General features: G+C 37.8%; 1 protein-coding gene across 1 annotated transcript in view; it reads right to left on the bottom strand.

The window, feature by feature from the left end:
* Positions 1-13,127, bottom strand: part of SLX4IP (SLX4 interacting protein) — an 83,079-nt gene that overhangs the window by 19,839 nt on the left and 50,113 nt on the right. The gene's annotated exons all lie outside the window — the stretch shown is intronic.

Here is a 13,127-nt window from a genome sequence, read left to right as displayed (position 1 = left end):
TCAGCTTTTCCTTTTGTTCTACTTAAATTCCCAAATGACCCTGAGTAAGTTAGTTAGGACTTGATTCATAGAGGTATTTAGCAACCTAACTCTCACTGCAATTGAAAGAAGTTAGCATCGGTGACTCCTCCTCCATAGTCTCTCTGTACACCTCACTAAAATGAATGTGCAAAAGAGAGTTAGTGGTGTTTGCCCTAACTCTGATGGGTTTTGCAAGACTTAAATTATTGTTGCTTCCAAGACAGTCAGGTATCCTAAATGCAATTACCACAGAAAAGTTAAAAAATTAAGTGCTACTGCTGTTCTTCTAATCTAACCATTTAAAAAGAAGTAAGGAAAGCTTGTCTGTTCCAGCCTCAATCTCTACTGAGCAAGTGCCAAGACATGCATTATTTCTGAGCGTAAGCCCCAAAATGCATGTCCTCTCCTGCCCAGTCTACAACTCTCCTACTTGTACAAGATCTCCTGGAGCTCACCACCGAGTGCTGTTCAGCATCACCTCTCATTAAGAACTATAGTTATTGATCACAATCAATCCCTTTGAAATTTATCAGCCATCTTTTTTCCTTCCCCTCAGGAAGATACCCAAAATTTGACTTCCCTTTAGAGATCAAGTCAAGATGTGACAAGTTAAACCATCCCTTAAAAATGATGAGCGCTAGAGAAAAATTTGGATGCAATCCACCAGCTTTATTAACTGTATATTTACGAGCACAATTAAAGAAAATTACTTTTAGCTATTTCCAGTTTGGCATCCACAATTCTTTAACGTTGTTAGTAGGGTTAGCCAAATCAAAGAATTTGCCCTGTATATACATCAGTTATTAGTGTGATAATAGCATCTTCCACTGTGACCTCTGTATCGCTGGAAAAATAACATTCCTAAAAGGACAACTTTGCAAACAAATCTTCAAACAGAGAGTCAATATTAAAAGTCTTTCCACTTCCATTTGTCTAGGATATTCCAAATGTATTTTTCTTGAGAGGAACTTAAAATGAAGAAGTGTGTATCTTTTGCTTTTCACAGGGAAGAACATAATACTGTGTTCCTGAAATTCTTTTATGAATCAGTGACATGTATATCTGTTTATTTTTCTTGCTATCCTGGTATTCTCTGACAGGTTAAGTGTTTAATCATATTTGATTGGCTAATGGTCTGAACAAAATTTCAGATTCCTCTTAAAGGCCCTTGATCAGCTAGCTACTGTTCTCTGGAAGAGAACACCTACCTCAAATCTAAGAAAATAAATAATTACATAAGAAATCAAGATACTTCTACACTATTTTTGCAGTTTCAGCTCCAGTCTGGAAGTCTTCTAAAGCCTTCACAGGGAGTTGCACCTGAGCTAATAAACTCAGCCCAGAAGGACTAACACTAGAAAATAATTTGAGTGTCCATTACTATTTACTACTTGACTTTGCTGAAAAAGCCTGAACAGATGATTTGCTGTCATTTATTACTAACTGTGAGAAAATTTTAAGATGTATTACATTCAAGATACCTGTATTTTGAAAATATCACAGCCATGGTCATCAAATGTTCTGAAACCCTCTTGTATTTGACAGCTGGAGTTTGCAAAACTTCCCTAGTTTTAAAGTTGCCAGAGTTACTGCAGAACTATAAAAACGGTGATGTCCTCTTTCTGCTTCCTTCAAGAGAAATATATTATCCAATTAACCATTCTGCTTCATGAAATAAGAAACTTAAAAATAAGCCCCACAAGAAAACCTTCTTATCCGACAACCTCATGCAACCTGCAGCTTTTTAAACTTTCTACACAGTTACTCAGCATGAGTCTAAGTCTGTTCTCAATTCCAGACTTGTCCACCGTCAACACTGTTTAAATACTAGCACATACGAATGTTGGCTTTGGGCAAGCTGTGGATTATGCTGCAGGGAAGACGGCCAATATATCCTCAGCAGGGACCAAAAGCTGCTGTTCATGATATCTGGAAGGAAGGACCAACCGATATGTACCAAATGATCCATCACTAGCTCCTTTTAAGCACACAACAGAAGTTTTAATCTCAAGCTACACGCAGTGTTTTGCAGCCAGTAACAGAGAGAGAAAATTCACAGAGCTTAGGCTCAGCAAATCCAGTTGGCCCAATCTTCAGTTTCCTCTTCATCGTGCAATGTAGACAAAGCTCCACTTGTAGATTACCAACACAGAAGTAGAAATAAAATTGCTGTTAGTGATTTGGAGTTTTTTCTAACTTCAAAACTGCATAAATCATCCGATCCAGGTTCCACAAGCAAACGAGGAAAAAAAAACAAACAAAAAAACCACCACAAAACACCCCCACCAAACCCAACAAAATAAATAGACCCTAAAACCCATAATGTGACTGAATAAAAGTGGCTCTAGAAAAGCCACAGTTCAATTTCAGCTGAAATACGCATCAGAGTGCTGCCTTTTAAGGGAATAGTAATTTGCCCTGCTTGTTATATTTCATAGTCCCACGACACCGAGAGGAAGTATCAGACACTGGCTCTTTACTGTAAGACTATCCAGCAACACTTGTTTTCCAAAGGAGTCACAGCCAAACTGACTTGTGCTTCCAGAAGGCTGCCAAGAAGAGGCTGTGGTACAGCGTGGAGCAGTGGGAAGCCCTCTCCCACGGCTATTACGGACCATTCATCTGGGAGCCTGGGAAAATGCCTCTGAGCTGCTGAGTTATCTGGAGCAGCCTGGCAGGTGTTCACTTCCCAGCACAATCTGGCACCTGCACGGCTCTGTAACTGAATTCAGTCAAGTCTTCTCCAAAGCCACAGTACAAGCCTAAAAAGGCTGACTGCCCCCAAAACATTTCCATATCTGACAGGCACCTTTGTCTCATCACACAGTATTTTTACATCATCTGTAAAAAAAAACACCTCCTCTTCCTCCCAGCCTAGATGTTTCACATTTCTGGCAGGTTGTTCTGGATTAGGACTGCCTCTACTTTTAGAAAGTAGCAACAAAGTAAATCATTGCAACACACAGATATTAAAAAAATTAGAGGATGTCTTTCTTATGTTACAATGTGAAGTAAATACATCGTTCATTAGACTTTCTGAAACACTATATTGTACATTTAAAAAAATAAAAATCTACATTTTGCTTATGCTAGATTATTCCACACAGATTAAACTATACTAGTAATAATGTTTACAGTATATAGAGCTTTTCATCTTCAAAGTGCTCTACAGACATATTACTACACTGCTTTTTAGCAGTCATATTTCTCCACTTAAAATTATTCACCACCAAATCCAAATTCCCGATTGTTTGTAAACAAAACAAAAAAGGAACATTTTATTCTAAACCTACTGTTAATCAAGCAACTTTCCTTCCCCAAAACAAATGTTCACATTCATAGCATGTGCTCCAGAGTAGATTGCCATTTCTAATTTAGAAGAGATTCAAAACCAAACGTTGGCATGTAAGTTTAAGTCCAAGTCTAAGATAGACCAGGGACAGCAGATGGAAGACAACAGACACAAAAAGCTGTCAAGACTTCCTAAACGTTTTCTGGTGTTCAGCACGGGTACAGAATTTCTGTATCATCTCAGACACCGACATCAAACACCCCCCGCCCCCCCCCCCCCAAAAAAAAGGGGGTAGTTAATGACAACAAGCGTCTTCACCTATTGTAAATTTTTATACAAAAAATCCTGGCTTTTAGAACAACTTGAACAGCTCAGGATGGCATCCATTCTTTCCACTCATCCTTTCCGTCCATTCTGCCTTCAATTCAAAGAATTTTTAAGTAATTCTTAAAATTTTTCATTAGTTCAAGTGATAATCACAAGCAAGTACACAGGAAAATGTATACTGATCAATGTAAATTAAAGTCCTAAAACTCTGGAAAAAAGTTCAATACATAAGAAAAACACGTTCAGGCCAACAAATTTATACACATAAATTATGGACTGAAAGAGAAAAAAGACTTGCGTGCAGTACTGAGTGAGTATTGATGCAGGGTCTGATCTTGCAAACTCTTATACCTGCAAATAAATTCAGCTTAAACCAAGTATAGACAAAAATAGATTACTGATTTTTTTCTCTGTACTCTTTCACAATTTTATTAGTATCAGTGCTATTCTTCTATCTGCTAAATATTCTGAATGCAGGCCAGTTGCCACCACAAATAGGTGAGAGGTCTGTCCCATCCAGGATGCAGGGATAAGATTCTGTTCCTATCAGGGAACAGGGTCCCAGACTGGAAGATAAACATTTAACCTTTAAATGAATCTGATCAAGACAGGATGAGCTACGCCTAGCACAATCCTCTCTATCAGAACACTGATAACTGAACATGGCACGCTGTCCAAAACTCTCAGAATATGAGCCATTAACGGTCAAACTGGACTGAGCCGTTTTATGAAATCCAAAAGCAGGGTTGTAGGGCTCTCCTCTAGCAGGAGAGGGACGGAATTCACTCCAAAATCTGAACTATATTGGCCAAACTAGATCCAGGATAAGGCATTTCTTAGCCTGCTTGTCATGGGTATTCTGGAGGAAAGAGCAGGGAAGAAAAGCATCTATGAGACCATCTAGCTGCAAGATGAAAAATGTAACCGATGGAGGTCCGGAGAACACACTAGTTCTGAAGGAGAAAGACCATCCTCCGCCCTCGTTAATACTTGAGATGAAGAGGCAGGCTGATCCAGTCCTGGCAAACAGCTCTTAAGATACAGTCTCTCAATACCCATTCATAATGTATAAGCAATAATAGCTAGCACCACCTGCTAACGCATTCAAGCAGATAAGCGTAGAGCAATGTATTTGATGGTCAGTGTACCATTATCACAGACAACTGCTTTCTAATAGGAGACAAGATTTAATTTCACCCTTTTGTTGATCTCAGGCTCAATGACCATATTATTAATTGCAGGTGAGGGGCTTTAACACATGAACCGAAAGCTGTTTATGAATCCTCACTGTTTTGAACATATAAACTGTATTCCAGAGGACTTCTTTAACCACTGCAACGCGCCCAACAACTGAAAGGCTGAGAATGGGCATCTGTTGCTACCAGCCAAAAGGCAGAGAGAATTGGAAAACAAACCCTGTGGTAAACGCTGTCTGACAAGTCAGCAGCAGAGGAGAATCTAAAGTCTTTTCAAAGCGGCTCTGTCACCATGAAAGAGGAGCTGAGTGAAAAACTGTCTGATGCCACATTTGCACATCAAGCTGAGCATCTCCCCCAAACTGGCCAGACACAGCTGTATCCAAACAGAGCAATGTCACTTACGTGTATCACTGAATTCCTCACAGTGATAAAAGGTAGATTCTAGCTAAAATGAAACACAGACACTGCGATGGTGATAAGTTTGACTTCCAGGGCACTAGGGAATGCACACAGTCACCTTTAAAGTACATGCCTCTTTCAAAAAATATGTCCTTTCAGCCTACCTGTCTCTGTGGTTTTTTCCTTGAGGATATCCATGAGCTTCATGAAAATTTTTGATGACATGAAATACTTGAAAGGGAGGATTTTGTATTTTAAATGTCAGGAATCTCTATGAAGCAAAGTCTTTTCTTGCACAAAAAACTCAATGTGGAAATGAGCCTGTCAGAATTTAACAGACATGACTGGTTCCCCTTATTGTTCATTAGAACAACATAATTGTGGGTGCCAATACTATGATGCTGAAAGATTTTCAAGTAAAGTCAATCAAACCTTTCAAGGGTCTCCAGGCTCTATTTTTTTCCCTGGCAATAGGAAATAACTTCTGCAAAACTTGTTCCCTGAGAGGAAAGGGTTTTAACGCTATAGCTCCCACAGCTGACAAGACTTTCATCTTCTACCAATAACAAGGTCTCTAGGCAAGGGTCACTAAAAATGTCAGGACTATACTGCATCACATGGCTACAAAACCTATGGGTTTGGTGAAAAAAGCCTGACAGTCTGCCACTGGAGACATGATGGGAGAGAATGAGAGGGAAAGAACAGCTAGTAGAAGGTATCTTCAGCAGAACTTTAAAAAGATGGCATGAACCTGAAAAGGTAGCTTCTTCAAAGCTGATCTTGATATATGGCAGCAGTGAATGTTCTTGTCTTTCTTTTTTGAGGATTCCTGTTAGGATAGACCAGTGGAGCTAAAAGGTAGATGTTGACAGTCATGACTCCTCTTTTCTTCTATCCTATCGACTAGAGGACACTTCAAAAGAAAGTGAGTTCTAAGAGACGTGTGTGGACTTGAACCAGCACGTGTTTCACACTGTTGTCTGAATACACCAAGTTGTGCCAGACGTTCATGGGTTTTTGTCTTTTCACACAACAGACTTGTTAGGTTTTTATAACAACTCAGAATATAAGGACATTCTGAAGCATAACAAATAAGTGGAAAGTCACCACAATGGAGCCTTCTGTATTTTCTCTTTTAAAACGCTGGCAAATGCCATAATTAAGTCAGCTGCTGAAAGGCTCTATTTCCAAACAAGTCTCAATCTCTTTCTCCTCTCACAAGCTCTGATGCAAAGAGAATACCACCAAAAAGACCAAGAACAACCCATAATTGTGATCATCTGATCAGTGCCACTCAGCTCTAGCAGTGAAACAGGTGCTGGTTGTGGTGCAAAAGAGCTGGAGACTGGCTGCAAAATGGTTTGTAACAAACTGCTGGTTTTAGCTCACTCAAGAATGCAGCGTTGTAAGGGACCACCTGAATTACACAGTATCTTGCAGTTTCTGGCATCAGTGTAACAGATGCTAAGTGCAAAAAAAAGGACAAAACCCATCCTCTTTCTCAATATTAAATACCAAATTTAAGGTCTTGTATACAAAAGACCAAAAATGATGAGCCTGTCTTGTGCCCTGGGAAGACAACAGAAAAGAACAGGCAGGCATTGCCCATATCCTATGACACACACCTGTGCACACACCCACAAAAAAAGAAAACTAAATAATTAAAAGAAGAAGAGAAAGATACTCTGTAAACAAACACAAGACTGCCACCTTCTATCATCTTTAAAGAGGCTTTCTCATTTAAGCAACTTTTCCATGGATTTGTACAGTGAGTATTTCGCAGGTAAAATATTTTTCTCTGAATAAATGTAATTTGCCCTGCATTAGACCAGCTCTTATCTCTCTGAAGTTGGTGGAATACATCAAGTTCTGTTACTATGCCCACAGTGCATATTCAAGATTTCGCTGGACTTTTTTACCTCCTCTTTTCAAGTAAAAGCCTTTATTATTTCCTGCACTACTAAATTTTTATTTACTTCTATACATTTTTAATAAATTAAGGCCCAGGCCCCGCAAAGCTTTGCTGGTGGTGTTTATGATCTGTCACTTGTGCCTCTGTAGTCAATAGAAATACTCAGTGTGTAGTAAACACAACGTATCTAGTGCCTTCAATAGTGAATCAAATGCACGTAACTGCTCCCACTGAACTACTTATGCAAAGAAAGTATGCACAGCTTTTTTCAGGAATTGGCCCTCCATCTCTATCTGGACAGATTTCTGTAAAGCCTTATAAAAATTTTCCAAATATAAATAAACCCACAAAAATGTTTACAATTTAAAAAGCTGTATTTTCTCTCTACCTTTGTCATAGGATAATGAACAAAAGAACAAAAGAGAGTATTACTGTGTAATATGGTAACATGGAAAGTTTAAAAGAAATTCCTATTCATATTTAACCAATAAATTACACCTACAATTACTTTTAGTTATAATGAAAATAGAAAGGACTTCAATGTTCAACGCATACCTATAATGATTTTTTTTTCTTAAAACGTAGTGACAATTTTTGTTTTTCTTGGACTGCTGGTGATAGTTTGGGGACTTTTAGACTGAGACTTCTAGGGAATGCAAGGGTTAAAGATGTGTAAAACAGATTTTCTCACAGTTTAAAGAGAGCAAAACAACACATTTAGGAAACCAGACAGCTAAAAGGTCAAAACGTTACACTTCCAGGTCAAACTTCTGGTTGCAATTAAGTAAATTCCTCTAAACATTTCTAGGGAAATCATATTTCTTTTAGGTTTTATTTCAAATCCCTATTCTTTCTTGCTTACATTGTAACCAAAACAATATTGCTCTCTTTAGAAAAATTTAATAAAGAGTACTTACTTAATTTTTCTTTTTAAAGGAACCTGACATTTCATCTCAAACTAAAAATAAAATCCTTATTTTTTCCATCTCACTTAACATGCAGTTGAAGTAATTTAAAAAAAAAAAAAAAAAAAGGCAAAAGCAGCTATCAACTTATTTTTTAAAAAATAGTCTGTTTTTTCCCTTAGAAACCATATTTCTCTTTTCATCCACTTTCATTATCTGTATTTTCATAGTAGGGATTGGTTTGGGTTTTCTGGGTTTTTTCACTAAATCAAGCTATTTTCCCCCTCCCATGCAGTTACATGAAAACCCCTCAGACCTACGATGCTGCCAACAGTCCTGATGTAAATGCTTATGTGCCTGCTAAAACAGCAATCTCATGACTCCTGTCACCTCCCAACAAGACTACCTGGGTCTAAAAACATAAGAAACTCTGCCCCAGTAACACACAGAGACTTCCAGAGTTTTTTCAGAAGTCCCAAACACACAGCCACAGCCTATCTGCACACTGACAAGCAGCACAACAGGAATGCAGTGTACGTGGGATTTGTAACCCAGGAGAGGTAGACCTGGTATGCATGTCAACAACACAACTCACTATGTATGTTAGCAAGTGATATATGCAATCATAACGTACTCAAGCTGAAAAAATGAAATCCTAAAGGCATATTCATAGTACATTAAAAATTTAGCCAGACACAAAAGATATGACCAGATTCAGTCATTATTTGCAAGTGCTTTACTTCAGCAGAATGCACGTATTACATGAAACTGCCCTCACTACCTTATCTGTAGCATATTCCAGGCTGCACAGTCTTTGAGCTATCCCACACACAGATTTGTAAAGGTCAGACAGCCAAGGAAAGCCAGGTCTATCATACTGACCAAATAATTTCTTCTCTGGTATTTTAGACATTCCAACACAAGGAATTTGAGCATTAAATGCAGACCACAGAATCTATAAAATACTTCTAGCAGAAATCCTATTTGCCATGCTCACCAAGATTAGGAGAAGATAAAGTCAAACTTATTCTTCAGAAAATTTCAACTGAAACTGTGAGCACTCAAAAAACTCCCAAACCTATCTGCTACCTATTCCAGCTGTGCTTAGTGCTCAAACAGGTCCATAGCTTGTACACTGATATCCTATCCTCCGCATTCCTGCTTCCAAGTGACTACGGAAGCTTTAAAAAAACTACACAGAGCACACAAGAAAGAGTACCTTCAAGAGAAACAGATGTTACAAAGAAGAATCAGCCAGTCAAATAAGAAATGTTAAGCGCTTAGGGACAGATTTGCAAAATCACTCCATGTGGATTCCAAAAATGCTAAATTCCCAACTGGGACAAACAGATGCTAAGGGCTCTTTCAAAAAGTAGCTGTATGTTCCCCTGGCTTAGATGATCAAAAGTGACTCCACTTCGACATTCTCGAGTGAGTATCAAATCAGAAATTAAAGGTGAGGTTCATCTTGCCAACATCTGCATCAAACTAGTATCCTAAACTCCATTTTTAACTGATAATTAATTGCCTATTAACTTCTAGCCAGCTTTGATAAACTGAGACATAATTCCACTTCCACACACGTGATTAACAGATACTTTTTGCCTAACTATATAATGAAAACTCCACAGATAAACTTTAAATTTGCATAAATATATGTGTCTTTGCATAAACTGAAGTACTAACAGCAAAATTACTACGTAGAAGTACTTGGATGCTATAGAAAGACCTTTATAGCTTATATAGGTGTGTAAGATAGCAGCTGTCAACGTTTGTGCATGCAAACTTTTTTTTGCATACACACATACCTCATTTTCATGATTTTTTTTTTCTTTTCATAAAATGAAAAAATCATATGGAAACAAGAGACAAAAGATGGAAACAAGAGAAAGAAACATAATTAAGACAGATTGTACTTAAAGGTTAGATGTCAAGGCTGTTTCCAACACCAAATTCTTTCTTTTCTCAAAAATACACCAAATTAAATAACTCTCCTGTTGTTTTAAATAAATGATATTTCTTTTCAATACAGTACTAACTATATAAAACACTTTATTAAAGGTATCTTTAAAATAAATGCACTATTTCATTTCCTATCCAAGACCATAAATAAACTTCACACAGGAGCTGCAACCAGGGAAGTAGTAAAAATAAGGACAACACATTCAACCCAGCTGGTGCTGCAGCTGCACATGTCCCATGTAAGACAGGGATAGCAATTGCTAAAGTCTCCGCAAATATCAGTGTGATAATAGGAAGACAAAGGTAGATCCTTGAATCTAGAGAGTGCAGACCTTTCTCTGAGAATCTTTGAAACACACTGACTCTCTCTGACAAACTAATGAGTTTTCAGTGTATAGTGCAGGCTTCTTCCAGAAAAGTACAATGATAAGAAAGGCCATACTGGGTAAGATCAAAGGTCCATGCAGCTAAATGCCTTGCATGTAAAAGTCGCTGGAAATGGCTACAAGGGGAGACTAAATACAAGAGCCAAGAGCATATGGTTATTTCCCCAATACTCTCCCAGACTCCAAGCACTCTCAACTCAGGCCTTTATTGAACCAAAAGAGATTTGTGAATTCTGTACCCTCCCTGGATTACTCTCCCATGTTCTTGTGGACTCAGCATAAGCTTTTCTCATACCCACTATCCTTTGGCAAAGAGTTCCACAGTTCTGCAACCACAGCACTTCCAATAAGTTCATTTGATGCCTTCTTGTTCTCAAGTTGGAAGAGAATGAGAGAAGAAATGATTTCATAAATCTCCGTAGTGTTCTCCCAAACTCATACATTTTCCAGGCCGAAGAGACCTAGCACACCTAACGTATTCCCTGTATTTCATATGTTCCCTGTATTGCATTTCCTCATCTTGGACCATCGTTGTGGCCCTTCTTGGAGTTTTCCCCAATTCTATTGTATTATAACCAAAGGCAAGGAAAAAAAACCACACATCACTAAAAAGAAAATACCCAAACAGTGCATAAGTATGGGGGTTTTTGTTCTTTTCAAGTATCCTCTACCCTGAGGAAAGAACAAAACAAAACTCAGATATATAACCTTGATATAGAAGAAAAATGTTTTGGTGAAAAAACAGATGCCTTTATTCCCCATTAGCTGACTGTAAAAAATAGGAAAAAAAAGTAATCTAAAGCAAATACAGGAAATATTAAGTACAAGATACTAATCAAAACATTTTTAATAAGTTATTGCATAAGTTACTGCATACTTCAGGGAGCTATGAGGCTCTGTTGTCACAGACAGATGAATGTAAGTTTAAAGTTCACAAAGATCTGCAGGACTTGGCCACACATCATAAATGAGTCCATTACAAAGAAGCTGCAATATAATTCTTTTGAGAGAGAAATTACAATGTGCAACTCCAAACTTCAAAGTTCACTTAAAAAAGACTTCTGTCCCCCTCAGTCCCCTATGGCAGCTTATCTGCCATAGCTTACCTTCCCTCCAGTTGCACCCATCAAATTTTTGTGAAGTTGCTCTTTAAGCAAGATAGGTGAAATGATTCCAGTTAAAACCAAACAAAACACTGTTTCACAGCAGAGGAGTAAGAGTTAACAGCTTGGAGGGTGGGAATGAATCAGTTTTGCTGCTACAGGATTGTAACATGGAACTTACCCGATGAACATCTTACACAATTCATGTTCTACAGCAATAGGAACACTCCTAAAGTAAACTGGGGCAGTCTGAAAAGGGTGTTTTCCTTAAAAACATCATAACTTCAAATTAAAATGCAAGGCCAAAACAGTTTGGAATATTTACCATCATGATTTACTGTATATTTTTTGTGTGCTTACAGGAGCCAAACAAATAGTTTCATAAGCAACAGAAACACATTCTGTTATGAAATTGCATCTTATGCATTTTTTTATACTAAATAAGACATGAACTTTGACTCCAGATCTTTGTACGGCTGAACATAATAGCACTTGTATGTCTTCTAGTTTTTCCTTTTAGTAAGCTTATCAGAAGTTAATGTCTAAATATTGAATGTCAGACTTCTACCTGTTAATAAAGTTCAATCAGGTTTGCAAAAAGCAACTGGGGGAAAAGATGGACAGACGAACAGACACACACAGAGAAAACATGATCACAATAAGCTCCATTTCCTTAGAAAACTAGGCTAAAAATAAAAAAAAAAAAAACCACAATCCCAGAGAAAGCAGATAAAATCAAGCTGGGAGCTCACTGTGCCATGTGACAGCATGCTCTCTAATTATTTTCACTGTAGAAGAGACTGTACAATAAAAAGATCTGAAATCAGAGCAAAAATGTTCCACCCTCAAGCCAAGAAAAACAACAAGGATGCTAGGGAAGGAATGCGAAAAGATCTGAAAATTACTTGTAGGATAAACACAGTTCACTTTTTCCTCCCTCAAGATGGGGAAGAAGGTCAGTTTACAAGATAACTTCTTCCTTCCTTCCATTTCTAATGTGGACATTTCTACCTGCCATATTCTCTTTACGAATCCTCCTTTTTGTTTCCTCTGTGCCTATGTAAATTTTGCCTTCTTCCTTAATTTTCCACAGTCCTCCCTTTGTCATTCCCCTGTATTTAATAGCTCCACGCAGTCCTCTTTATAGCCTCTTTTTACTTAATTCTCATTGCTCTTATTCAGAAACAGCCACCTTCTGTGGAACATGAAAAAACAGGCTCTGCTTTTAGCTTGCTTAAGTCTACAGTAGGTGAGCATTACGACAGAGTTAACACGCTTGACATCATCACTAAAAACCAGTACGTGTTATTGAGCAGTGCAAGCAGCGCAAAGTGAAAATGTATAGCGCATCCATATAAAAACATAAGTTCTAACTTTAAAGATTATACATTTGTAAAGTGTAGTAGTATTTTTATAATGAGAGAAATCCACTAATACATGGCTTTTGTTATTGGATGGCTTACATTCACTGAACTTCAAGTAATGCAAGCAAAACCATACCTGATCAATGCCCTTCTTGCAGGATTCGGCCATGCAGATTGGATGCAGGCAAAATTAAATCTTTGAAAATCTACCCCATTTTAATTTTCTCTTAAAAAAAAAATAAAACAAACCAAAATCA

The sequence above is a fragment of the Strix aluco genome, chromosome 3, assembly GCF_031877795.1.
Source record: "Strix aluco isolate bStrAlu1 chromosome 3, bStrAlu1.hap1, whole genome shotgun sequence".
Lineage (NCBI taxonomy): Eukaryota > Metazoa > Chordata > Aves > Strigiformes > Strigidae > Strix > Strix aluco.
The sequence above is the reverse complement of the archived record's forward strand: the minus strand, read 5'-3'. Positions and strand labels throughout refer to the sequence as shown.